Source organism: Helicoverpa armigera, chromosome 19 (assembly GCF_030705265.1).
Source record: "Helicoverpa armigera isolate CAAS_96S chromosome 19, ASM3070526v1, whole genome shotgun sequence".
NCBI lineage: Eukaryota > Metazoa > Arthropoda > Insecta > Lepidoptera > Noctuidae > Helicoverpa > Helicoverpa armigera.
This window is the reverse complement of record NC_087138.1, coordinates 3,372,910-3,399,973: the sequence shown is the minus strand read 5'-3', so window position 1 is coordinate 3,399,973 and position 27,064 is coordinate 3,372,910. Positions and strand designations below refer to the sequence as shown.

The 27,064-nt window shown below is 35.7% G+C and overlaps 1 protein-coding gene and 1 long non-coding RNA gene across 2 annotated transcripts in view; one reads left to right on the top strand and one right to left on the bottom strand.

The window, feature by feature from the left end:
* The first annotated feature begins 16,984 nt into the window (after nucleotides 1–16,984).
* The window catches only part of LOC135118197 (uncharacterized), a 50,322-nt gene continuing 40,242 nt past the window's right edge, over nucleotides 16,985–27,064 (top strand). The window contains exons 1-2 of the mRNA XM_064039477.1: nucleotides 16,985–17,270; nucleotides 25,312–25,340. The gene's annotated coding sequence lies outside the window, so the exon portion shown is untranslated. The remainder of the gene's footprint in view (nucleotides 17,271–25,311; nucleotides 25,341–27,064) is intronic.
* LOC135118149 (uncharacterized) lies at nucleotides 24,127–25,053 on the bottom strand. Its single transcript, XR_010277388.1, has 2 exons — nucleotides 24,852–25,053; nucleotides 24,127–24,350 (listed from the first exon to the last, which is right to left on the bottom strand). It is a non-coding gene; the product is annotated as an uncharacterized LOC135118149 (long non-coding RNA).

The following is a 27,064-nucleotide window of genomic DNA, read 5'->3' as shown; positions in this document are numbered from 1 at the left end:
CATAGGCTATGTTATATCCCGGTACGGGAAGTTTTCAGGGGACGCGGGTGAAACGGCAAGTTTATTAATAAATTACGCAAAAATGTTACTTACGCATTTTTGTACTGTACTGATATTTGGTCAAGGACATGTCATTTGGCCGAATTTTAACAGTAATAATATTTTAGTAGTATTTTAGCGTCGTTGTAGCCTTGGCCGATTTTTTGTAGAGATAAAAGATTTGCACAGTTTGTAGTGATGTCAAACGTTTTTAAAACGTGATTAGTGTATCTATTTGTTTTGTGCCCTTTACAAAATATCTTTATTTTTTTATAAGTTTATGCGATGTAACATTGTGTTTTTTATACAATTTTTAAATATAATTTACTGGCCCTATCATAATTTTTTTAAATAATTAGTTTTTAATACACACCCAAAAATAAAAAATAAAGATCAAAAAAAAAATATATACATATATTATCTAAAGCATTTCTGTCCACAACTGTACTGCAGGACTAGAGATGTGTTCACGCTAGATCGATTTGAGCGGAAAGGGTAAAAGAATCGAGAATCGAATACTAAAAAAATGCTTTAGTCCCGCACAAGTGCAACCCTAGCATAATGTGACCGCATTAGTATAGATTTCGTGGTTAAGAAACTATATGGTCGTCATTTCCTTACAGATAAATGAGAACTTTCGTTCCGTTGTGTGTTGCGTGTGGTATGGCCAAGGATTTTGTTTTGGTCATTAGAGATAGACTAAGGAGGTGATGGCGAAAAGATTTGGATAATTTTCTTGCTGATTAGCTGCAACACGGGTTCGACAGTAATAGGTATATGAATCCAAAAAGTTTTAGTTTTAAGTACAAAACTTGTATTTAACGGTTTTCCAGAACTTTAACGGAACTTCTTTCCGTAGCGATATAAAATCTAACCTATGTTACTAGGGAATAGTGCCGCTTAATTTCTTTAGAATCGGCCTTCGACTGTTTTTGGGTTAAGTTTTAGTTATAAGAAATATCCAGTTAATTTCTAACCCATATAAAATACTGTAATGACTTTTTTAAAGGAATTCCTGACAACCTTTTCAAAACATGTATTAACCTTTACCTATTTCTATCTTCAAACTGAGTTTCGCAGTCATGGAATCTAAACTTGATAATTTGCAAAGCTACATTCCTACACACAGACACGCATGCATACATACCTACATACAGACAAACAGACAGACAGACAGGTAATGATTTGTGTGATTATAGGCACGGTATATACAAGGCAATAATGTAGATCGTGCGAGCGTGGCGACGTTGACAGGTGCCAATCTTGTGGACTGCGCAGGAGCATATGCGGGGATGCGCGTCAGTACGCACGGGTTGAAGACTTATTGAGAATATCATCATCAGCAATACGAGGCAAAGAACTTCTGATTATTACTGTAGTCCATACACTCATCCATATCTAGGTATAATTAACAATTAATATTTAAATATATGGTCATCACTTTATGACCCAACCTTACGTAGGACAATGGATAGAACCCCAAAATTGACAACCACGGCAGTTTGCCCGTGCGCGTCCCGAGGAATATTCGCGCATCCGAACATAGCCTTCCTCGATAAGTGGGCTATGTAGTAATACTGAAATAACTTAAATTAGACCTGAAGAACTCCTGAGATGTGCGCTTTTTACGAAACGAACAAAGTCGGTTTCCGATTATGCATACGAGTATGTATTATAGGTACCTACTAGATTTCGCTCGCGATTACGTCCACGTCCGGGTCCCGAGGTATATACCAACCGATGTCCTGCACCTGAATAAAAAGAAGCCTATCTCCGTCTCCAACTAGCGGGCCTACCCAATACCCATATGCCATAATTACTCGTACAATTAAATCAGTTCAGTCATTTTAACGTGACAAAATTAAGAGAGTGACTTTTGCTTCTCCAATAAATAAGTAGGTAGTAGTCCAGTAAGAACATAAGGATAAAATAATATTCTATGAGTAGGATGAAATAAACATCTAACTCTCAAGGTCACACGATTCCACCCGTGTGCGGCGGGCCCAACAAATCAGTTCAGTGGTCACAGTCGCCTGCGCAGTGATTGTAGGAGGATGAGCTCTATTACAGGACCCCTCGGCACATACCCTGTATATTGTGGCACTGGTAAATAGTGGCAGAAGTACCACTAGTACCGGGCAGAAAAGGATAATGGTTATTGAGCGTGTTTCTGGATTTTTTGTATGTAGGAGATTAGGCTGGAATGGACAGGTCAGGAGACTACCCGATTACGTGCGTAATTTTTCACTGCATCTCTCCATCAATAGTCGAAGAAACTGTTTAATTACTTGAACGAGTGGTAGTGGTAGTACAAATGAGTAAGTGTAAGTGTTGGTAAAAAACTAATAATAATAAACGCGTATTTTCGTTCATTGATATAGCCTGGCATAACTACTTAAGTATAACGTTGCCAAAATATATTTTTTGATACTGCCAAAGGCAAATCATCTTCAGATGCAGATAAGGTTGATAGATGAAGGATAAATACTCTCACTTTGCATTGTGATAATAAATCGGTCGTTGACACTATGTATGTATACAGTCGATATAAACTTTTCTACATTCATAAGATTTAATTATGGACTCTCTTCTTTGTCATATGGCAGAAATTAAGATATCCATGGATTAACTATGCACTTATGTATCTTTATTATAGTCTGTATTTTCTGTATCTGTCTACATAGTGACACAACCATATCTCATTGCGGTAATGGTATTGCCAACTTATGCTATTCAACGACGGTTTCCTTTAGTCATTTTGGAACGACTTTTAATAAAACTAACGATGGACGATAAAGTTGCGAGTTAGTTGCAACCGCCGTCAATGCAACCGACGGTTGTGTTAAAGGATGGGTTTAATAGTTTTTGGTTAAGTTACTGATGGCTTTTAAATAGCTTATATGGTGGCTATGGCTTATGTGGTTTTATTCTATAGAGCGTAGTAAAGGATAAAAGATAGTAGATCGGTAATCACATTATTAGTCGATCTTAATATTGACACGATTTTTTTAGTAAGCCCAGCGCCTAAAATCTATTATCTTAGAGGTCAGATCAGAAGTGGTACTTGAAAATGAATAACACACGTCTATAAACATTTAACCTGGTAAGGTTTATTTCTTACAAAGGATTTAGCAGAAGCCAACTTTGAATAGCAAATACAATATCGATAATTAATTATAAGATCACGATGTGTCATCTTCAAGGTCTGTCATCCTTCCATCCGACTTATCTTCTTCTTCTATACCAGCCTGGTCAGTCCAGGTTGGTAGCAAGGAGGATTCATATCTAACACGGCCGTTCCTGACCCTGCGGCGTCCTCGCCCGCAGTATTATTCGCCTCTTCAGCATCAGATCAACTCCCCATAAGCTGATCACCGACATGTTGCTCATGATCTGAAACATGTTAAGCAAGGTATAAGTAATTTACTCGTAGTAGTCGTTTTTGCATATAAGTCTGAAGCATGTAATATGTTGAGAAAAGGAAGGGTAACAAAAAAAATGTTGCATGTCATTTTACGCATTCATAGCATAGGCACGCCTTTAGGCTATAGGTTGCATACTATGACGACGTGAAACAGAGACCCATGCCGTTGTATGTTCTCGGTGACAGAGGCTCCCAGTTTGCTTGTCATTACACACGCTCATAGCATAGGCACGCATTTAAGCTATAGGTAGCATACTATGAAGACGTGGAACAGAGACCCATACCGTCGTATGTTCTCTCAAAGTGGTCTAGACAACTAGCACCACCAGTATGTCAAAGTCAAAATCAAAGAAAAGTCCATTTCCAAGCTAAAATTACAGTCAAGGTCCAAATCAGTGATTGAAAGTAGGCCAATTAGATTAACACTTTTTCACATCAATATTCATGCATCCTTCAATTAGATTAACACTTTATCACATCAATATTCATGCATCCTTTCACGGCACGCACACAGAGACTCATGTACATTCGAACGTCTTCAAAGTCCTTGTCCTTGTCAAATTGTCTCGCAGCTCTCAAAGAAAGCTGAGGAGGTGTCCACTTGCTTCGCCACAGCGGAAATAGTGGCGTTCTAATAAACTTTTGTAAGAGGCACCAAGACACAAACAGCCAGCAACATTGGCACACTGCAACACAGGCAGCAACATTGGCACGCTCCAATACAGGCAGCAACATTAGCACGCCGCAACATAGCCAGCAGCACTGGGACGTTGTTATCAGCAGCACTGGTACGTTGCTATCGGCAGCACTGGTACTCTGCTATCAGCAGCATTGGCACAATAACATTGCTCACTGCAACGCAGCCTCGTGTACCTCTGCTTATTACACGTCTTCGTGTACAATTCTGTGAACAAACATTCAAGCACAGTATACATTTCGCTCGGCCACTGCTGACCATTCATTTGAAGGATCTAAGTTTTCAAAGAAATAAATCCATGACTAAATTATAACTTTGACACACAAAATCAAAATAGTGATCCAGTTAATCTCCGAAATATCACTCTGATAGAGTTCCAGCTGGTGGACAGTCTTCAGTGTTTCCAGGATCCGATCGCTTTTTGTTTTACAAACAAGCTACAGTGGCTGTCACTTTTCTTCTCGCAATTTTTATCCAAGACTTGTATTGCGTGACTAATTCATCCGCATAGCCTGGGCTTCTGAGAACTAATGTTGTAGGATATGACACCCAGCGCATGAGGAGCATTCATATTGTCGCAGCGCGATTTGTGATTATAACTGTTTCGTCGTTTTTCACGAGAATGCCCTCGAATGTAAGAAATAAGACTTACTTACAGTTGACGTGTAATTTCATGAACAAAATAAATAATTATTGGATTCAGATGGCAAAGGGTAAAGAACGCGTGGCGATCCCACTTCTGATCTTAGAGGTCAGATCAGAAGTGGTACTTGAAAATGAATAACACACGTCTATAAACATTTAACCTGGTAAGGTTTATTTCTTACAAAGGATTTAGCAGAAGCCAACTTTGAATAGCAAATACAATATCGATAATTAATTATAAGATCACGATGTGTCATCTTCAAGGTCTGTCATCCTTCCATCCGACTTATCTTCTTCTTCTATACCAGCCTGGTCAGTCCAGGTTGGTAGCAAGGAGGATTCATATCTAACAATTAAGTAATCTGTGCTATGATTAATCTGATTAATTGAAGAACAATAATTGGACTTTGGGTTAAATTTGTGTATGTTTGTAATCTGAACCGATTTACAGCATAGTATTTGTCAGATTTAGGAGAAGGTATATTTTAAGGTATTAGGTATACCTTGACTTTACTTTTTGACGTCGGGTTTACTTAATCTACATTAAAAAAACAATCATTTTTTATAACTGACTACAATCCCGAATACCTCGATCTTCGATATTGTAACATAGGCCTAAATTGTTTCACTGAAAAGATAAAACCAGTTTTCTAACTAGAAATATAATAAAATATGTATAAGAGTAGACCAGTGGTCAGATAAAATGAATTAGAACACGGCACGATATCAAACTTCCTTCTTGAGACTCAAGGTTATTTACTGATATCAGTTTGTTCTAGTTTTAAGCAAATTTGCATGCTTGGATGGATGTCAAATGAAGTACATTTTGATTTTATTAATTAGGTCCTTGGCTAACATTGACATACATAATAATTTATTGAATATCTATATTAAAGTTACGAAGCTGAAGATTTTGATTGTTTGCTTGTACGCACTAATCTCTGGTCTTATTGGATATTAAATAGATAGGCTATATATTAGGCAGATATATTGTTAATACAAAGTTAACACTATGGATAGAGGAGCAATATTTCAATATTTATTAGATAGCCCACGTGTTGAAGAAGCCTAGAGGCTATTTTATCCGGGTGCGCAAAGTCGGTACCACGGGGCACAGGCGAAATCGTTGGCGAATTCTAGTATTGTAATAGTGTTGTGTTGTATTGTCATGTAATGACAATTGACGGGTGTAATCGCTTCAGACACTTTAAAAAGATAAATAAAAAGAAAGTAGATAACATTCGTTTTATTAAGATAATGCAATCTTGATAAATTCATCATATTACATAAAGGCTCCGGAACTAGACAGTACCGATTTGAAAAATTCTGTCACTGTTGGAAAGCTACGGTATCCCCAGGTAAAATCCCCTATATTTTAACCGGGTGCGAGAATTAGTATAATAATAATAATGGCGTCCACGGCCGATTTCGGCCACGGCGGCTGTTCTCATTTTAAGGAGATCAGCCAGCTGCGCAGGACATATTATAGTGCACGAGCATTTGTGCAGACACAGGTTCACTCCCTATTCCTTCACTCTCATAACCCGATGGGACGGCAATTAGTATACTTGGTATACGGGAAGCAGTTGAAATTAAAAGCTATTTTCAGTTACAATTTTACATCTACATATGTAGGTTACAAATATAACATAGAAAAATTATTTCAAAATGCATTGCTTTCAATCACCAAACGTAATGTTCCTACAAATTAGTACAAAACGAAAGTACTTTCCCCCGTAAATGCTATACAACGGAAATTAAACAAAAGAGAAGCACTTAAATAATAACAATTACAATGCATATTGTTTAGCTTGACGAGAAATCATCAAGTTGTCATATCACTAGACATTATGATATGACAGTGATGTGATGTGATGTGATAATGGGACTGTGATTGTCAAATTAGATAGGTATTGTACTTTTTTTGTCGTAAAACCATATTGTTCGTGTTTTTTGTGTTGTTATTGGATATGTAAGTGAGTTTTAAATAAAACGTCTAAAAACGTAAGTACATTTTGATTTGAGTAATGATACAGATTATTTAATATTGGTTGCATCTATGACATGACGAATTAAGGTTCTAGCCATAATGAAAATCATTTAGAGCCTTTTGGAACTTTTTGTTAAATCTTGGTTATAAGGACATTAGCAAGTTTTGAATGTGTTCTAGGTGATATGGAAATAGACTAAGAAATAACAAGACTAACAAAAATAGATACATAAATCTTCTTGGCGAGCCGATAGCAAAAGAAAAAGAAACACTAGAAGTAAACTGATGCCCTGAAGTTGTCTATTTTTCTTTATCTATAAGTTTATTTTACATGATATAATTAAAGTCCCAGAAACTTCCTCTACACATTTCATCTCCGTACCAAAAAAAAATCTTGTATGTAATTGTAACACTTCTTTCAAGTACGACAATAGCAAAACCCTTTCTGAAATCTTCCATCCGATGCCCAAACGCATACAAACGATCAATGAGACCGAACTGTATGTAGCTGTCGTTCAGAACGAATGGCGGGCTCGCATTGTTCACTGAACATAAACAAGTGCAAGTCTTCATTCACGGAGGGTCACGCCAGGATAGAAAAAGTGTGGAGTCGCTTTTATTGCATTTAAAATAGGTATATGACATACTCAAACACTACTTAATTTGAATTTCTTTCGTTTCAGGAATTTACATGAGTGTGATAGTTTTAGCAAGTTGTATGAGCAGTACTGAAAATTGAGTAACGTTTTACAGTTTTCAGCCGATAGATACTTAATTAAAAAGGTGAGTAATTTAAAACTGAAACCTTTATCCATTTAATAGTTACTGATTTTTAAATATGCGAAAGTAACCAATTATGTCTTGCTTGTCCGGCTTACACGATAAATATACTGAAGCAATTCAAATTAAAGGTGCACATGTAGTCTAGAAACTGCAAAAGGATGCAGGCTTCTTTTAATACGGGTGTGGAAAGAAGTGGCGGAAGCTAGCAAATAAATAAAAAATATAAATTCCAACGACTCCACTCCATGCTCTATTCCACAGACTTAGAAGCCCTCCTCACCAAATTCAGAGCTTAGAAACCAAAGAAAGGAGTAGATTGGACAAAGATTCGGACAAAGACGTTTCACACGTGTTGTCCACACGTGGGCACAGGGGTCAGTGACCTGCTATAAACAATATGCGCTCATTACCTAAACAGGGGTTATTCTAAAGACTTAAATCTCTTTTGTTTTGTATTCTTGCAGCTGTGAGGAAATTGATGGTCAGGATTATTTCCTTGTTATTGTAGATATTGAAGAATATTTGGTGTTGTTTGTGGGTATTTAAATAGTCTGAATAAGCGGCCATAGTTAAATCTTTACGTCATGTATTGAATGTTCATTCTATCCTATATGTTGAACTGTCTACAATAATTAAGCTTTGTGGTTTACCTATATTTTAATGGGAAAGACTTATTTTATATTCTTTAATTTAAGAGCCCAGCTCTTGTCGGTGCAGCTCCTTCCATTAACGCCTATCTAGCGCCAACTCCTGAACTTCCTTATACGTCACAACATTCACCTTCTCTTTAATTTGCTTGATGTACCTGTAGCTTATTTTATATAGCCCAGTTAATTGATATAGAACAGTATTTTCATACTTACAATATCCTCAACGAAAGCAAAAAGCATAACATTGAAGAGATAGATAAAATCAAAGCTTTTTTCAAAAGCTCTTGTTTTTAAAATCGCAATTTTTGAAGAAATTTTTGGACGTAAGTAAAAGAAAAATGTTTTTAAGTTCCCAAACATGCTTCAGTTTTGATATTGTGTAATCGGATAGTAACTGCAATGTGCACTTAAGGATCACAATTGTTTTTAATTGCTTAGTTTCCTGTTCCAAATAAATAAAGTTGTGTCTTTGCGCAACTTTTTATTGAATAAAATATGTCGGAACCAGACACCTACTCTGTGGAAAGTAAATAATCCTTACAATATGTTCAAAATAACTTATGGAGGCTAGGCTAGCCCATTGGCTGCATAATTATAAATGGTTTTGTATAATGCAGTTACAAGATTAAAATTGAAGTTTCAAAGATTTTAGAAGTTTATGTGGTTAAGCAACTTTATGTCTCACAAATTTAACATTTACTATTGAACTTTTAGTAAAATACATAAATTTTCTTTGTACCTACAAGAGCGCGGTGAAGCCGAAAGGAAAAGTCGGTTTTGTAAATGAATATCTAACTACGTTCAGACATCAAATAATGAATATTCATCGTTACAAGTACAACAAGTATGTTAATAGGTCGATAGACAACATCCTTTTTCTTAATAAGTTCCCATCCTGATGTAAAGGGGACACTAGACGGTATTTAGGCCTCGACAGACGGTCAAGGACGCCTCAGATGCGGGTATACATATTAAATTATTGTCTCAACAGATTTGAACAACAATGATTTTGTTACAAGCTTCACAATTTTACGGTTAACAGAAAGGAATATTTGAAAACATGAGTCTTTTGTTTTCAGTTGTTATTTTTTGTTAGGGCTCGTTTCTCTTTGTTATTTTGGTCAATGAAAATGTACCGACGTGATTTGAGTGTGTATATGTTATGCTTAACTAAATTGGGTATTGCTTTTGCTTTAAACGGTACACTCATTTTAATCTCCAAACCAAGGATGATGACTGACAAAAAATACTTTCATCATTAGCCTTTTTTGTCCTATTGCAGGGGTATTAGGTATATTAGTAGGATTCGTCTATCTCAAAGACTATGAAAACATACTTTATAGTCCAACCCCTTTATTCCCAGATCCTCTCACCAATCTTCAACTTACTCCTCTCAAATCACGCTTAAAAACTTTTATAACACATTACATCTCAAAAATTCTCTCACGAATGTTCCCTATGATTCAAAACACGTTTCTAGATGGGTCAGATGCTTCAAAAAGAGGGCCCGCCCTCAGGGCAATGCCCCTAAGATCCTCTTTTTATTAATTTTTAAGAGTACCAGCCCTTAGTCCTTTTGAAATGAGTTAAAAAAGGACAGTTTTTGGTCTAATGTGGCTATGTTAGCTGTGGTTTGAAGAGGAGCGTGACTAAAGAGTCCTGACCATGTTTTTTTTTGGTTGTATGTACCATGAAGGTTGAGTAATAATTAGGTTGACGAAGATGAATTGTGTTCTATGATGGAGGCTTGTATCTGGAATACGTAAGATCTATGATCGCGGAGATGGGTTCTTCTTCTTCTTCTTAGTTCTATCTACATTCAGAGCGATAATGTAGTGCAGACTATTTACTTACTCACTAATTTCTCCAGTTACGAACATATGTTCAAGTTACACAAAAGCCCAGATTCTACACTAATAAAAAATGTTAAAGCACCGATTTGTCTATCATCCGTTAACTTCTTTATCTGAAGAATAAATATGGTGAATTAACATATTTTCTACACAAAAGCTTTCCTTGAAGAAAATAGTATTTTCATGAAATCAACTTAATAAAACCAATTTAGAAATATGAAATACCTTTGTACTATTTTATGCTATGTCTACTTCTTTTATATTTTCACTGTGTACATAAATTGATAAATAAAAAATAAAAAAATAAGGTTCTCACTTCAGCTGTTGCTATTTTATATGACTTTAATATGTTTCAGGTTTACATTTTAATAGACAAGTTAATGTGTGCTACTAAACCAAAGATGCAATTACTATAATTGCATGTTTAATAACAATAACGAAATAGATATCAAGGAAATACTAAACACCTCGTTCTATAAGCAGCTAGATGTGACTATGTCGGCGAACAACTATTTATAGGAAGTGACGGATTTGCATAATTATAGTAAACAATACTAACACGTGTTAATGATAGATGTGCAAACGGTTTATCAAATACCTAGAAGAAGTCTTTGTTTACATTATTGTGTGTATAAACCGTACTAAAACAAAACAAAGCTATAGTTTTTTTAATGTAGTTTTTGAATATGCATACATAGTTTTTACTTTAAAAAATCCACAGTGTGTGTACACATATGGATGTGTATTGTGGATGTTTGTAGCTGAAAACAAAAAATACTGAAGGGCTTTCGATAAAACATGAAAGCAGTAAAGCTTATTAATCAGAATAATATAATAGGCTATTTTTAGCCGGGTACGAGAAGCAGTTCCCAACTCAAATGGGTGAAGCCACGGGTAAAAGCTTGTATGTAAATATATAAAACTATGGAAGTTTCACTCGCTGCTGATTAAGAGTCAATTAGTTTTCTGATAGTTAATGCTATCTGTCAGACGAAAGCTGGTTATAATTTCTACCAGATACCTACAGCTAACTGTGAAACCCAAATTTATCTGTAAGATAAGTTCCTGATAGGCTATCAGAGACTTTAATATTAATCGGTGAAAATGGCCATATGTCGTATAACAATAACCAGCATAACATAATTGACATACCCACACAAGAAATTATAAATCACCCTCATTTTAGAGGTCGACACAAAAAACGCTAATCACTTCAGTCAATTAATAAATTACTGGAATACTTAAATCATTTTTATTGGAGGCACCCCAACGCCTTCGCTTTTAACGAGACCACCATGACGGGAGATCAAAACTTTATGATTATGGGAATTATACTCTCGTTTATAACCATGATGCTGTGGTAAGTCGTGGGTTTTATGGAATACTTAGCATTTTAAGAAAAAACTTGTAAAAATTAAATGGGTCATCTTAATCAGTCTTTTTATTGTCTCACAGCAGGACACAGACCTCTTTTCCATGCACAGCTTGAAATGGTAATTTTAAGTACTTTTAAGTACAGTTTTTCCAACGATTTTATTATTTCACTGTTTGTCATTGATGTCTAAGAATGTCTCGGTTATCACAAAACAACCATTTACTTTGAAAATTGAATGTCATCATAGTAAACAGCCTTTGCGGATTTTGTAGGCGAAAAATCGAACGACATCGCCCCAATTTTAAAGGCGGTGTTGCACGTACAGACGCAAAATAATTGACGATCGCCGAAACTGACGTTAATGACGAAAATGACTTTGAAAATCGCGCGACACGACTCATACGAATCAAGCGGTAGCGGTGCCGCCACCAATGTGAAAAGGCCGTACTATTAATGTCACGTCCAATTTCCAATGTTATATTCCATTAAGAAAACTGACATTAATATTGCCGGTGAACTTGTTCAGTAATGCGATAAAAGGGACCAGTGACCTGGGGTCAACGTCCTCTTATCGCTTGCATTTCTCCACTAACAGTGCATCAGGGAACAATGCAACGGAATTCGTGAATCAGTGCAATCCGATTGTTCTTTATTTTTTGTTCTCGCAAAACAAGAAATGTTGTGTTTATCATGTCCTCTGGGGAAAAAATATTTCGATTGTATTTTTTATACAATGTATGTGTTTGGATTTATTTTATTCGTTGTTAAGGTTTGTAAACAATGTAAAAAGCTTTTTCGCCATTATATCACTGGACCCTGAGCGGATTACTTACATTCCAAGTAAACTTAGTTCTCCTAAAACCAGATCTTATTCTCACAAAACTTGAATCAAGCTATTGCATGGAAACTCATCAAAGCCTAGATTATTCGTTAAAATTTAATAGTGATATGACAACAAAACAGCTGAATCGATTAACATACCTACATAAAAGTTGGTTTTTAGTATTCTTTTTAAATAGGATACTACTTTACTAGGATGGGTTTTTTTTTATTCTAAATATTTAAATATCTATGCTTAAATTGAATAAAAATAATAGTTGGTAGGTACCTATATAACCAAAATCAAAATCAAATTGTTTTTATTTTAAATAGGCCTTTGCAGGCTCCTATGAAACGTCAAATTAATTAATTGCACGGTTCCAAAAAGTTGGTCTCATGGAGAAGAGCCGGCAAGAAACTCCATACCCATAACCCACTTCAGGTTCCCATCACCCAGTTGAAAGCTTACAGACAACTACAGACTGTAACACAAATAAAATCAGGTTAGCAACAACAAACAAAAACAAAAGAACATTAGCATTTAAAACGTTTTTATATAAAGTAAAGTATAAAGGCAGGCGATAAAGTTCCCCGTCACGGCGCGCGCGCAACAACAATGATCTGGGAACGCATAGTCCTGGAACCACTCCTGCGCACTGTTCCTTTGTGACGATATCATCTGGACATGGTGCTACTAGATTTAAAAATATATTTGATACTCTTATTTTATTCTTTATTTTATACTTTATATACCTCTTCTTTCGAGCTTTTTCCCAACTATGTTGGGTCGGCTTCCAGTCTAACAGTATGCAGCTGAGTACCAGTGTTTTACATGGAGCGACTGCCCTATCTGGCCTCCTCAACCCAGTTACCCGGACAACCCAATAGCCACATATGTACATCTTACCTGCATTTTATATTTTCCCGGTTGCTGTAACATGGGAATCTTGAACGCAATGTGTGAATAGGTTTTTTCTAGGCAAGCATTTCCATCTTAAATCAAATTATCGCTTACCATCAGGAATAATTAAAATTTAGAGCAAAAATGAGTACGTACAATAATATAACATTTAACTCCCACTCTTACACAGTTAACTCTATAAAACGGACCTTAGAATAAAACAAATTAATCTTGAAAAGCATTGAAGCATTAAAAGATTATCAATTACAAGAAAAAAGATGACGTTTACAACAACCTAATCCAGTGGTTCCCAAACTTATTTTGTCTAATGCCCACTTTGAGAAAAAATATTTTTTTAGCGCCCCCATATTTTAGGGTTCCGTACCCAAGGGGTAAAACGGGACCCTATTGTTTTCGCTCCTCTGTCCGTCCGTGCGTCCGTCCGTCTGTCACCAGGCGGTATCTCATGAACCATGATAGTTAGAGAGTTGAAATTTTCACAGATGACCCTGGGCAAGATTTCTATGGCGCCCTCCAACTGCAATTCAAACCCATACGAAAAACAGAGACATATGTAGTTATCGAATCCGCGAGCGAAGCGAGCGCGAATTTTTTTTTTATAGTTAACAAGTCAAAGCAAAAATTACGTAAAATGTAGCCCAATCGTACATAAGTTATTGCTGGTTGGTGAATGCAAAAACATGGGAACGTAGCTTCTGATTGCGCGAGCGAAGCGAGCGTGAAATTTTTTGTTATATGTTAGAACTCATAACAAAAATTAATTAAAATGTAGCCCAAACGTACATAACCCTTTGTTGGTGTTGGCGCCTATGTATTAAAATTTTGGGACTTAAAGTAGTACCGTAAATAAGAAAGTTCATATGGAAACTAGAAGTTACTTTCTTATTAATAAAAGAACTTAAAAACGACGCTACCTTTTTGCTAGGGTAGACTAAAATTTTTTAAAAAATAAAAACAACTATAAAGTGAAGCAAACCCGAAAATTTTTAAGTTTTGGATCGCTAAAAATCCTAAATATATAAATTAAAAGGCAACTGTGAAATGAAGAAGCCGCGACCGAAGGGAGCGCGCATTTTTTTAGTAATGGGACATTAAAAGTATATATGTGATAAAAAAATCAAGTGTCAAGTAAAGAAGAAGCGAGCGAAGCGAGCGCGAAAATTTTCGAATTTTGGGACATAAAAGTAGTGTTTGTTCGAGAATCTTTTAATCCTTAGCAATCTTATAATTCATATTAGTTGATGTTCACAAGTTGTTGTTGAGAGTAAATAGAATTACAAATGACCCCCCAGGCCTCTAAACAGCGCCCCCATTTTCTTTCTGGGTCTCTTACCGCCCCCCTTGAGACCTGCAGCGCCCACAAGGGGGCGTTATCGCCCACTTTGGGAAAGACTGACCTAATCCATCGAATGATTGCAGTTTATGCAGCTTAACTTGATAAGGTAAAACTTATCTATGAACGATTATATGAATGGGTCGTATCGCAATTTCTCCACCATCTCCGCGGGGAAGACCCTGTATTCATATAAAACCTACTTCCGTCTTTAGAATCCGATCTATCTTTATGCCAAATTTCATCGGAATCGGTTCAACCGTTTCAGCGTGAAAGCGACACAAACAAAGTCACTTTCCCGTTTCAAAATCAAAAATCATTTATTCAAACTTGACTGCAAGATAGCACTATTTGAACGTCAGGAATTTACAAAAGACAGCTCCCAAAACGTCCACCCTTCAGCACTTCCTATGTGTATTTGCTGGGAAGAAGAAGTGGCGCAACAAACTCCCCAGCAACCAGTTTATAACATTAGTTAAGATTCCTTTGGCTTTTATTATTGCTATGACATGCCGAACATAGTCTTCGTTGCTAAGCAACAGGAAATGCAATAAACAAACACATTAGTACATTTCTAAGCACAATCCCCTTATTGTCCTTAGTACATCTAGCTAGCTTGTTCCCATTTACTCCAAACCTATTGTTTTCTGTTAGCAAAGTTTTCATATATTTCTTCCACTTGGGTTCAAAGTTTTGTGGAACAAAATAAATAAAATATGCTTCAAATTCCTCCTCGAAACAATTGTGTGTTTCGTCAGCAAAACATCAAAATTAATTGAAATCTTTAGGACATAGGGGGAAGGATTTTACTATTTTTTAATTGTTTTTTTTTTATTATTTTTTAACACGCTTATATTAGCTTCACTTGTAACTATTTATGTAAAAAAATCTTGGAATCTTAAATAGACCCACTTCCCGGTCTTCGACAAGGATGGAATTTTGCACACGCTCCGAGTTCTGATGACAATAGAGGACTAGCTAAGAAACGTCATTATACATCTAAAAAGCGTTTTTAGTTTTTTTTTTTACGCGTTAGACCCGTTGGGAAGGAATTTGTGGAGCTGGTGGGAACAACCTTATAGGTCTTAGTTCACATGTAAATGACAGTGTCTCATTCATTCACAGACCACTGCTAGTGAATAGATACCCTTGTGTCTGACACTCGATCCTTGAGGTCAATGCATTACCCACACAGGGCAAAATAGATATGCGGTTTGTATTGTGACTATTTTGCTATACATTGGCAGAATTGTTCGCATTTACCAAAAATATTTTTCTCTAGCGATAGTTGATTATTCTAGAATCTAACTTAAGTAACATAAACAACAACTTGTAAAAAAAATATGCCAAGTACTTTTCCTCAATGCCCACTCTAGGTGTTTTTGCTGGAAATACGAAGTAAGCCTAACAAAGCTCGCTTTAAGGCTCGCTTTAATTTAATATTAACAGATTCTTAACATTAAAAACTTCTATAAAGAAAATTCCAATAAAACCTTTCGAAAAGGAAATCGAAAGTTGGACCCATTTTCAATTTTCGAAAACTTAATATATTTAAACAGATATAATATGTACCTGATATATAATTTTTATATCAATAAAGTGTATATTCTTTTAATACCAACTATATTTAACTAGTTCCTGTGTAAACAGTGATCTTCAAACGGCCTACGACAGCAATATGATGACGTAAAAAAGTATTAAGTAACAACAAAGCCAATATTTTTTTCTATATTGGTCACTTTCATCTAATTTGAAATCGAAAGGATCCATCAATGACAAGCATATTTTTTTCCGAAACCTAATCTAAGCAGGATTACACTCTCGCTAGTGGTTAACCACAGAGTTTTATTTTTATTTTACCACTCTCAGATTAACTATAATTTTGGACAACATTAGTACTCCTTGAGAACATACTCGGAGGTTTAACCAATATTTATCCTTTGAAATTTTCCATCTTTGGTTTAGCTACATATGTATAAGCTATCTTACCACACAGTCCAATGTGCGAGAAAATTAAAAATTCCCTAATGTCAAAAGTACTTGCATAAATTAATCTAAAAAATGTTTAGAAGATAACCCGAAAACTAATATTAAAAGCGTATTGACATAAAGTATACTGATAGATAACGAATAAACAAAACAAAATTATCTACACCCTATACTTAATATAAAAATCTACATACGTATGCAAACACGAACATTACTATCAGATTCTAATCAGAAATCACTAAATAGCGGTAAATTCGTTCAGGAATGCACTCAATTCGTAAAATAACAAGCATGACTTCACATTGGAAAGTAAGAATATAATAAAAATTTAAATCGGACCAATAGAGAAATAGTTGCCATAAAGCGTAGTGCGATTCGATAATTCCACTGTTGCAAACTTCATTGCTATTTGAAATTTCAATTTTAATGCAACGAAAACGAAGTGAAAATTCCAATAACATAAACAGTGCAATTAAATATACACTCTAAAGTCATAAGACCAAAGTGCATTATTGTTTTTGTCATAGTAAGGTTTGTAATCAGCTGGTCGTCGACGCAAGCGCATCTCAGTCAGTATTGGCGCGAACGCAGCGCGCACTTGGTCGCCGGCGCACTGATTTCCTGCCCTTTTCGGAGGAAGCACGTAATTTGACACGTAAAATAAACAATATTAATTGTTCCATTTAATTAAGTAAAAAATCTAGTTCAATTGGACCTTTTTGGTGACGTTTTAGTGGGGATTGCGTATACGGTAAGTTGTGTTTGTTTGCCAGTTTATATCGCTCCAAAAATTTTTGGCGCCAAAATGTGGTTGCTCTTTGTTTACATGTTTGGTTTTATTTTAATACTATTTTTCTACTTAATACATTATAATAACAAAATAACTTGATTTCTAGTCGCTAAAATAACTGTGTACCCTCTAGGTCTGATTTTCAAGAAAATATTTTCCCTGAAAATCATTGACGTCATCCGGCTATAACGTGACTCATAATTATAGCATGTTTTACTTAATATTAACAAAATAACAATCTTCAAGCGATAATTAAGCATTAAATAAAAGCGAGCAAGGGAGACCTCTCCCAAAAAATGCTAAAAATATTATTTATCCCAAAATATGATGCAACAGAAAATTCTTACGAAAATTGGTCGCCATCTTGTTTTTTTCATGAAATAGATTTTTCTAGAATACATTGTGCAGTCCTACGTGACACATTTGCGGTTTTAATAATGCAACGTGACAAAGATAGCATTTACATACATTTATAAGTATTTTGTTATAAATAAATATACATTGTTTTTATTAAGGTTTTATAGATATTAACATTCGATCAGCTGTACGCTTAAGTATGTAGTTTATTTTTAAAAAGCAATAAAAAATATGTTGTTGCTTGGTGTGTAATTTTGAATTTGAGCGCGAATTTTCCGTGATTTCGTCATTTATCAATTACTTAGTGATAGTGTGAATATAACTGGTGAATAATTATAAAGGTTACGTTTATCAGTAATAATACAGCGCAGTATTGATAAGGATCCTTTATCGATTTTATGCTGATGATTTGCAATATTTGATTGCGTGATTGTCCTTTGTCTTTGTCCATTGTTCCGCTGTGGGTGCAGGTTTAATCAGTAAGAGTCTGATGCCTATTTTCACCAACAAATACCTAAATTTATCGATCCCTTAAGAGCATTTAGGGAACACTTAATACAAATTTCGTTTTTACCAAGGTTTAAGTGTCCCCTATAATCCCTATAACTTTTAAGTACTAGGGGAGTCCTTATTTTAAGTGACACTTAGGTAGGGATATGTTAAGAGATTGTTAGTGAAAATGGGCATGACACTCCCGTCAGACTCTTACTGAATAAACCTAATCTCTCTTCATGAGCCCTTACTGCACCAGGGCCGTTTTAACTCTTTTGACCAATCTCGCAGCCCCGGCAGGACTGCTCTTCGTATGAAAAAGTGTTTGTCATATCATGTAAGTGACGTCATATAGTCGGATTTCTTCGGTTGGACTTCGTCTGTAATTTTTTTCTGTAATTTCATTTCATTTTTACTTATATAGGATTATTTATTGCACAACATTTTCTTCAGGGATGCAATCGAAACTAGTTTGCCAACGACTGGTACCAGATATAATCCTATTAGTTTATCTTAAGATATTCAACTTAATTCGTAGTGCACAAATCAGGGCAGATGTTAAAAGCCTATGCCTTTTCAATTTTATCTTTCTGTCCGCATCCCGTCGCAACCATTTCGGACACCTGGATAAAAAGCCTTGTCAGGTGAGTCTATCTCTATGATCCACCTTAGAAGGCTTTTTTTAGGCTTATTAAAGGACCTTTCGTACCTTTAGTTTGCGATACACATAACTTTTACTACTATAACTTTTTAAACGGAGTTAGTATTAAAGTCCAATCTGTAATCGCGAACGGTTCGATTGGGTGTAGAAATACACTTTTCAATAATCTCTATACCAAAGCGAAAGAATTTGTTCCTGAAACGAGTTGGTAATGGGTCTCCATGCATTGATACGAATGATTAGAAACTGATCTCCGTCCGTGTGAAAATCGAAGGTCCTGAAACTTTCAGGCCAAAACCATTTAACCAATTTCAATACGTAGATATCTATCTATCTTCTGTTTTATCTGGATGCGGAAAGTTTTTCCCCAGGATAAGCCTAAAATCAGCTAGTCACTCAAATGATTGATTTTATAAACTCACATGATTTCATTATATCATTTGACTTTGTGGTAGGTCGAACCTTTTCAGATTAGATAGCAAAACAAATATATCCTGAGTTGTTTTGGCAGAAATGCATTTATCAAAAATGCACGTTACATGTTAATAAGATAACGATATTACTTTATGTTGGAAAATTTACGGTTTTGCTAAAATGATTATAAGCGCTAAAGCGTAATAATCTAAGTCAGGATTTACCGATGTTTGTTCCTCTTTCACGTAAAACTAAGAACTAAGTTCCTATACTAATTTAATGATAAAGAAGAAACAATATTTTGTTAGTTTGGTAGGCTCCAAAACTACAGAACCGATTTGAAAAATTCTTTCACAGTTGGAAAGCTACACTCTTTCTCAGTAATACAGGCTATACTTTATCTCGACATGGGCAGCAGTTCCCTATGCTGAGGGCGACAGCTAGTCTATACTTCTATATCTATACCTACTAACATGATAAAAAGGGATGAAAGTTGTAAGTTTGAAAATAGGGGTAATCTTTGGAACCGCTGATCGGATTTCCAAAATTCTTTCACTGTTGGACAGCTACACTCTTCCCAAGTAACATAAGCTTTATTTTATCCCGCTACGGGCAGTAGTTCCCTCGGGACACGGGTAAAGCTGCGGGCAGTAGCTAGTGTGTCTACATATATAGTCGAACGGTAATATAGCAGGCCGGTACCGCTTCATTGACAACGGGACCTATGGTTCCTAGAATTGAATTGCGGACCACCCAGTATAACACACTTATCGGAACATTAGCAAGTTAATGGGATTTTTCTTGATGGTTCAGTAAAATATATGCATTTGGGAGACAGTACAGTCCAGGGGTATTGGGTTGCCCAGGTAACGGGGTAGAGGACGTCAGATGGGGCAGTCGCACCATTTTAAAACACTGGTACTCAGCTGCATCTGGTTAGACTGGAAGCCGAACCCAAAATAGTTGGGAAAGGGCTAGGCAGATGATGAGTTTGCGTATTGTAGGCCTAAGAGGTAGCTGAAGCTCACCTTGCACAGTTTCTGTTGAGTTATAGGTTTACAAAACTAGTTGTTTTCCGCGGTCTCACTCACGTCCCGGGGAAACTGCTTTCCACACCCGAATAAAATATAGCCTATGCCAGTCGAGTTTGTATATACAGCTTCCCAACAGCGTATTTTTCAAATCAATTCAGTAGTTTCGGAGCCTTTAAACAAATAAAAAGGTAGTCAACGAATTACTAACACATTTCAGTTTAGACAATCGATGTACTTGTACTGGCTCTTACATCAAGACCAACCTAACTTCACATTTTCGTCGTAGAAACATCACTAACTCTCTTCCATGAAACTAATCCCAAACATCCTTTCTTACAAACAATTAAAAAAAATCCCGAATTAAAACCATTCCCGGAAACCCAAGAGTTGGTTCAACGTCCTCCTAGAGATGCGTAAGCGCAGCAAAACAAACAAGTTCCTCACAGATGTGTGATGATGGCACTTTATAGAGTTCATTGGACCAGACGCAACTTGTCTATGTCTAAACTTAAACGTCTGTTGAACACTTGTCTAAAAAAAGTGTGGCTGCAAAACGGTCCTTATTTCAACCTCAGAATCTGTCATTTTTTTAGACAAGTGTTCAACGGACATTTAAAAGTTTTTCAGCATTACTACAAAAACTTAAACATCTCTTGAACACTCGTCTAAAAAAAGTGTGGCTGCCATAATCTGTATTTTTTTAGACAAGCGTTCAACACGCGTTTAAAAGTTGTTGTGGTACGACGGTACATGTCTAAACTTTTGATCAAGTTAAGTCGTTTGTTGTAGTGATTTTTATTGTTTTCATCCTTTCTTGTGATGGGTCTGTTTATAGGATTTTGTGGTTCTGTTGCTGTTTAAGTTGTTAAACTTGTTATAGTTTAAGCTTGTCTGGTGTTAAGTTGGGGCAAAACAATAGCTTAAGCTGTGTTAAAAATAACTTGGTTAAACTGAGATTTGAGATTTATTTGCCTAGTTAACTGCAAATTATGTGGAGTTTTAGGTATATAGTATTGACATTAAAGAAAACATTTATAGAATACTAGCCGTTTTCCTATGGTGAGAACTACTGCCCGTACCGGGTAATATAGCCTAAGTTGCTCGGAAAGAGTGCTTTCCAACAGTGAAAGAATTTTTCAAATCAGTTCAGTATTTTTGGAGCCTTTAGGATACAAATAAAAAAATCCCCTTTATAACATTAGTCTAGTATAGATATCAATTGATTCCGTTAACTAAAGCTCTTTATTTTGTTCCTGACGTAATCAACAGACTTAAACAATCAGGATATAAAAATACATAATAATCAATAAGGTGGTTCACCGATAACTACGATAAACCTAGCCTTGAAAATGTTAACAAATGCATAGGTAGATAAAAACTGCAATGACAAAGAGAATGCCGTTGTAATTTTCCGCTGTACATAATATTATTTATCTAATCAATGTGTTTGTAGTGCATTTTACTTGCAATCTATTGGAATCGCTTTGATTATCCAGTGTCGATAAGTAATTCATTTCTTGTTACCATCCTGCTGAAGCAATTTTTCTCTGATATATAAAGTCATCAGATGTCCCCTCCCGATGTGGGTGCAGCTTAAAGGAGTGTCAGAGCCTAGGTACTGATTAAAACCTATTTTTGTTCCTGGAGCCCTTTGTGTACCAGGGCCTCGGCACCTTGTTCCTAACTGTGTTGCGTTAAAAATGACAGACAAAGAATCCTGGAGCATTCAATTCATCTCCAAACCAGTTGAAATTGTCAATTTCATCGGTTCTTGACAAATGTAGAAAACAAAAAACATGAAGCCTATATAAATATTTATATATTTTTGCTGGTTTCGACTGCTTCCCAATAGAACCAACACTGGTAGCCGAATAATATGTAACTAGTCTGTGATTGTAAGTTCTGAAAGATATGTTTTGTTTAATCCGGGCCAGAGTCCCTATTAATGTTTAAGCACAGATTACTATAATATTTACTGTTTAAGTAGCATAAATGTTTGAACAATGACTGAGAAAGAAACTTAAAACATATTTTACCGATTCTATGCATAATACCAACAGGGCGAGAAGAAAAGGTTGGTACCTACTAGGAATCTTTTTCGTCTAAATTAAGATGCTATACCTACTCAGAAACAATAGAATCCTAAGTAGAGGTTCGCACTAATGGTTAGTTCCACTATCACCAACCGACGACTTTACCTTAATCCCGATTCCCATTTGTTCTTCCTTCAAAAGCAATTTGTAAACGTTTTAAAAATTCCTAATTTTAGTGCGTTACCGATAATACGTTTGTCGAACACGAGTCTAATCGTGCTAAGTGACTTTTAAGTGGATTCCGTGGTTGGCGTTTTTACCAACCGCCATCACTTTCGTTTTCATCAGGTAAAAAGAGGTTTTTTGTTCGTCTTCTCCAGTTATATTGTGTTCTAAGATAGGGAAAGACACGGTGTCATTAAAATGCGTACAGCTTCTTTTGGTAATTTGATCGTTTTTTGTTTGGAACAGGTAAAAAGTAAAAGTGTAGAACGGTAATTTAACCTACGTCACGATATGGAGTGATTTTTTTGGAATGTATGGCTAAATAGGAAGTCAAAAGCCGCATGGGTCGATCCAATAAAAGCTGTGTTGGCCCTTGGTCATCCAGGCTTTACCATGTTTCAAAAAAGTGCTTTGAAAAAGTTGTAATCTGGGTAGTGATAGCTACATTATACATCTTTTTATTATTACCTATACATAAAGGAACTGGAGTTACTAGGTAGCTGGCTCAGGCATTGACAGTCAGCTGCATCAGGTAAAACTGGAAGTCAATTCTAAAGGTTTGGATCCTGATATCCTACTGTGGAACTATGACGCATACCTTAAATGTTTCTTTCTTCTAGTCTTCTTTCTACCAACTTCTGACAAATGGCATGTAAACTTTTCTGAAGTACACACGCCAAACTGAACAGAATATTGCAGGTGAAAAAAAAGAAGTATTGTTTAATCCCGACGTTTCGGATCCTTTACAACATCCATGGTCACGGGCAGATGTAGGTACTTACGAGAACGAATTTGGAGGAATCTCGCCATATACCTTTATAATATACCTACCTATAGGTATTTATGTAGTTAACAAATACCATCAGTTACGCACCCATGCTTTTCAGAGCAAGCTTTTTACACCACATTAGTTTTGTATTACCAAATCCTTTACCCACAAATAGAACGCGAAGGAAATCTGCGAATAGTTTCCGCGAAGGTCGAACGTGCCTTATCGGCGCACGCGCAGCAAAGTCGTTGCAAGTGCACGGGCGGCAAGCCGCTAATCTATAGTGACGTCATACCCTATTTGTGGTCAAATTAATACAGGACAGTTATGTTTTCCTGATTTTTGTATTTTTCCTTGTGTCTAATTACTATTAATGTGGTATTGGATTAATTTTAATGAGTATAATAAATGAAACAAAAGAGTTATGGTTGGTTCTAAGTGTTAATTTTACCACAAAACGCCTTTTTTAAACTAGCGGTTTCAATTACCTGTATAACGCACCCGGATAAAAAGTAGTCTAAATATATTATATAACTTTCCTCGAAAAAATAAGTATTAAATATTCCATGCATGGGTTTACCTCGCCCACGAATTAATGCAAAAAATAATATCTCTTTTCGTATTTTTCCATAGCACACAAATTCTCATATTTAGCACACATTTCGACTAATACTAACATGTTATTCTTGGGGATACTGAAATTATCAACATTTCTCTAGCCTTTCCTCAACTTTTATCAAATGCAGCTGAGTAAGTACCAGTGTTTAACAAGGAGCGACTGCCTATCTGACCTCTTTACATATTTTGGGATACTGTAATAAAAGACTTAAAATAACTTAGAACTTGTTTTTTATTTCATTTTGGCACTTTTATTACCAGTGTAGAAAACTCTAGATTGTAGTTGAATGGAAAAGTTATCCGTTATTATAAGCTTTTGAATATGTATGTAAGCTACTGTTTATTTTCTGTTCGTTTATTTAGGAGATGTGTCCGGTGGACTCTCACCCCAGCGGGTTTTTATTTTCTTGAACAGTTTATTCTGTGTCCGGTGTAATCCTGAAATAAAATACATATTATAACATAAAAAATCCTTACTAATACCATATGTAAATGCGATTGTACCTATATATGTCTTCCAGTAACCGATTAACACGTAATTTGATAGTTACACAGTTAGTCAAGAGCTTAGAAAAGGTCGTAGGTTAGGTAATTTTTAGCAAATTGCGGGAAATGCCTAGTTTCCTTGGGATGAGGGTGGACCCACGGCGAACAGTTAGAGGTTGTAATTTTACACAAACATATGTAGGAAGCCAGAGGAATATTATATGAGAATATTTTAACAAGGTCCTTTTTCATAACATTGAAATATAAGAAAACCAACAATAGGCATATGAAGCTTAAAATATTAAAAAAGATTTGAAAAACTGGTACATTGGAAATAGCTTGGTATTTTGGTCTCTAATCTTTCAAAACCCCAAACTGCTTTAATTATTTTGCTACTAATTATTAATTATTCTGAAACAAAGATTTGAGACATTATAAGAAATTAAAACTTACGGTTGCACACATTGTGAAGATAGAAGAAAATCGCAAACTGCATTCTGTCCATGTTTTTTAGTCTATAGAAAATACACACAAAACTATTATTGTTATAAATACAGACTTATCTATCAATTAATTAGGAAATAGTTCACTTATAAAAAGCTCCCTAGTACCAAAATTCAATCAAACATGATTGTATCGACCGCGCATGTCTCAAAACCGCGCATGCGTCAAAAAGCTATACGACAAAATAAAATGTCACCCTTTTCGACGTCAAAATGTTTACCTCTCTCTCACGCTTATGTCTAGCTACTGCGTGTTAGAGGGAGACAAAGTAAAATAGGGGTGGCTTTTCAATTTTGTAGGTTTTCGATTTTGTTTTTCTCTGTGTTCCCAGTTGTCAGTTTGCAACAAGCTGACTGATCATTTTGTGTTTGTTTACAATCGTTTAAGACAGTGATTTTTATTGTTCTAGTTGCCTACACTCCACTACAGTATATTCCGGTAAGTTGGATTAATTTTTCCTGTAATTATTAGTACCTATTAAATGTTTAAAATTGAAAACATTCAAAGACTTAAAACTCTTGAGCTTCTTGCATGTTTTCCATTAAGTGCAAATATACAGAAAATATGTTTTTTTTTCATAAAACTTACCATTATAGCAAATTAACAAGAATTAGCATAACTCAGTTTTGAATATGATGAAATATGAGTTCAATGGTTAAGTAACTATAAGGTTAGCCGGTTCAGATATAATTATGTAGCCCAATAAAGGAAAAGCAATTCGATTCCTTTGCTAAATACACTAAAACAAAACAAAGTTTGTTCAATCTATACTATTCATATCGCATTATCTGCATATCCTTTTCCCAACTATATTGGGGTCGGCTTCCAGTTCAACCAGATACAGCTGAGTACCAGTTTTGACATGGAGCGACTGTCCATCTGACCTCCTCAACCTAGTCACCCGGGCAACCCCTTGTAAAGACTAGTTGTCAGTCTTTCTGGCTTCTGACAACCCGTAAAGACTGCCAAAGATCTTCAAATTACCAATTCATTTTCATATCCAGATTGGTCATCCATCTACGGAGCAGCCGCGTCAAGCGTTGCTTCACCTTATGATCGACCATTCGCGCAGCTTTGACTTAGCTATTTATAAATACGTAGATACCTATTAACAATGATTTTATTAATCAAGATAATCGTTCGAGGCTACATAAGTTTCCCACGCGCCTTTTATAATCCATATTTAGAGCAAAGGTAACATTCTCATTCAGCCTTTGATCGCATGCCTGCATAATGTAGTACATAGGTTTATAGGTAGGTATAATTAATTCACGTGACCTAGATATTTTAAATTCCATGTTTTTGTAAACAATGGTCGATGTTTATGTGCATTGTAACTAATACGAAAGTTAGTAAATATAATATGGTTGTGTGTATGTTTGTTATTGCTTTACGCTTAAACTACCGGTCGGAGTTTGATAGAATTTGGCAGTAATATAGCTTATTATCAGCAGAATATACCAGCTGCTTGTTATCCATGTGTGAATAGTAGTTTCTTCGGGACACGGGAGAAACCGCGTGCGAAAGCTAAATCCATAATAAAAGTACTTTTTAATCATTTGAACATCCACTATAGTTAAAGCGAGTCTTACACTTAAAATAATTTGATCCATACGTAGGATTAAACTCCAAATAGGGTCTCTGACATAACCAAAACGTGCGCACACGCTTTCACTATAAAAAAAGAAAGAAATCCAAAAGGAATGTGAGTAACAACCGTTAGATCAGACTTGTTTTCGTAGCGGCCATATTTAAAGTTATGAAGCCAATAAAAAATAACGTTTGGGAACCTTCAGATGCAGTACCCGTAATAAGTACTCTCTTGTTGAACCTCTCTCGTTTATTGTTATTAAAATATTTGGTAAACTTTATGTATAGTGCCATCTGGTCTTATGGTTGGTCCACACGCACGATACCAACTTCGCAAAGACTTTCATAGACTTTTGTCTGCGCAAAAATCGGTGCATACAAAAATCTGTATAATAAAAAAGTCTGCACACAAATGTTACCATCGTACTTTCGCTCAAACTTCAGATCATGTGGACCCACCATTATATGCAGTTGAAATTTTTAGGGGTGATAGCATTTTTTGTACCAACTCACAGCAACTGTCTTATGTACCAAGACGGTCAGACAATGTCTAAATAACAGCCGCACGGGTT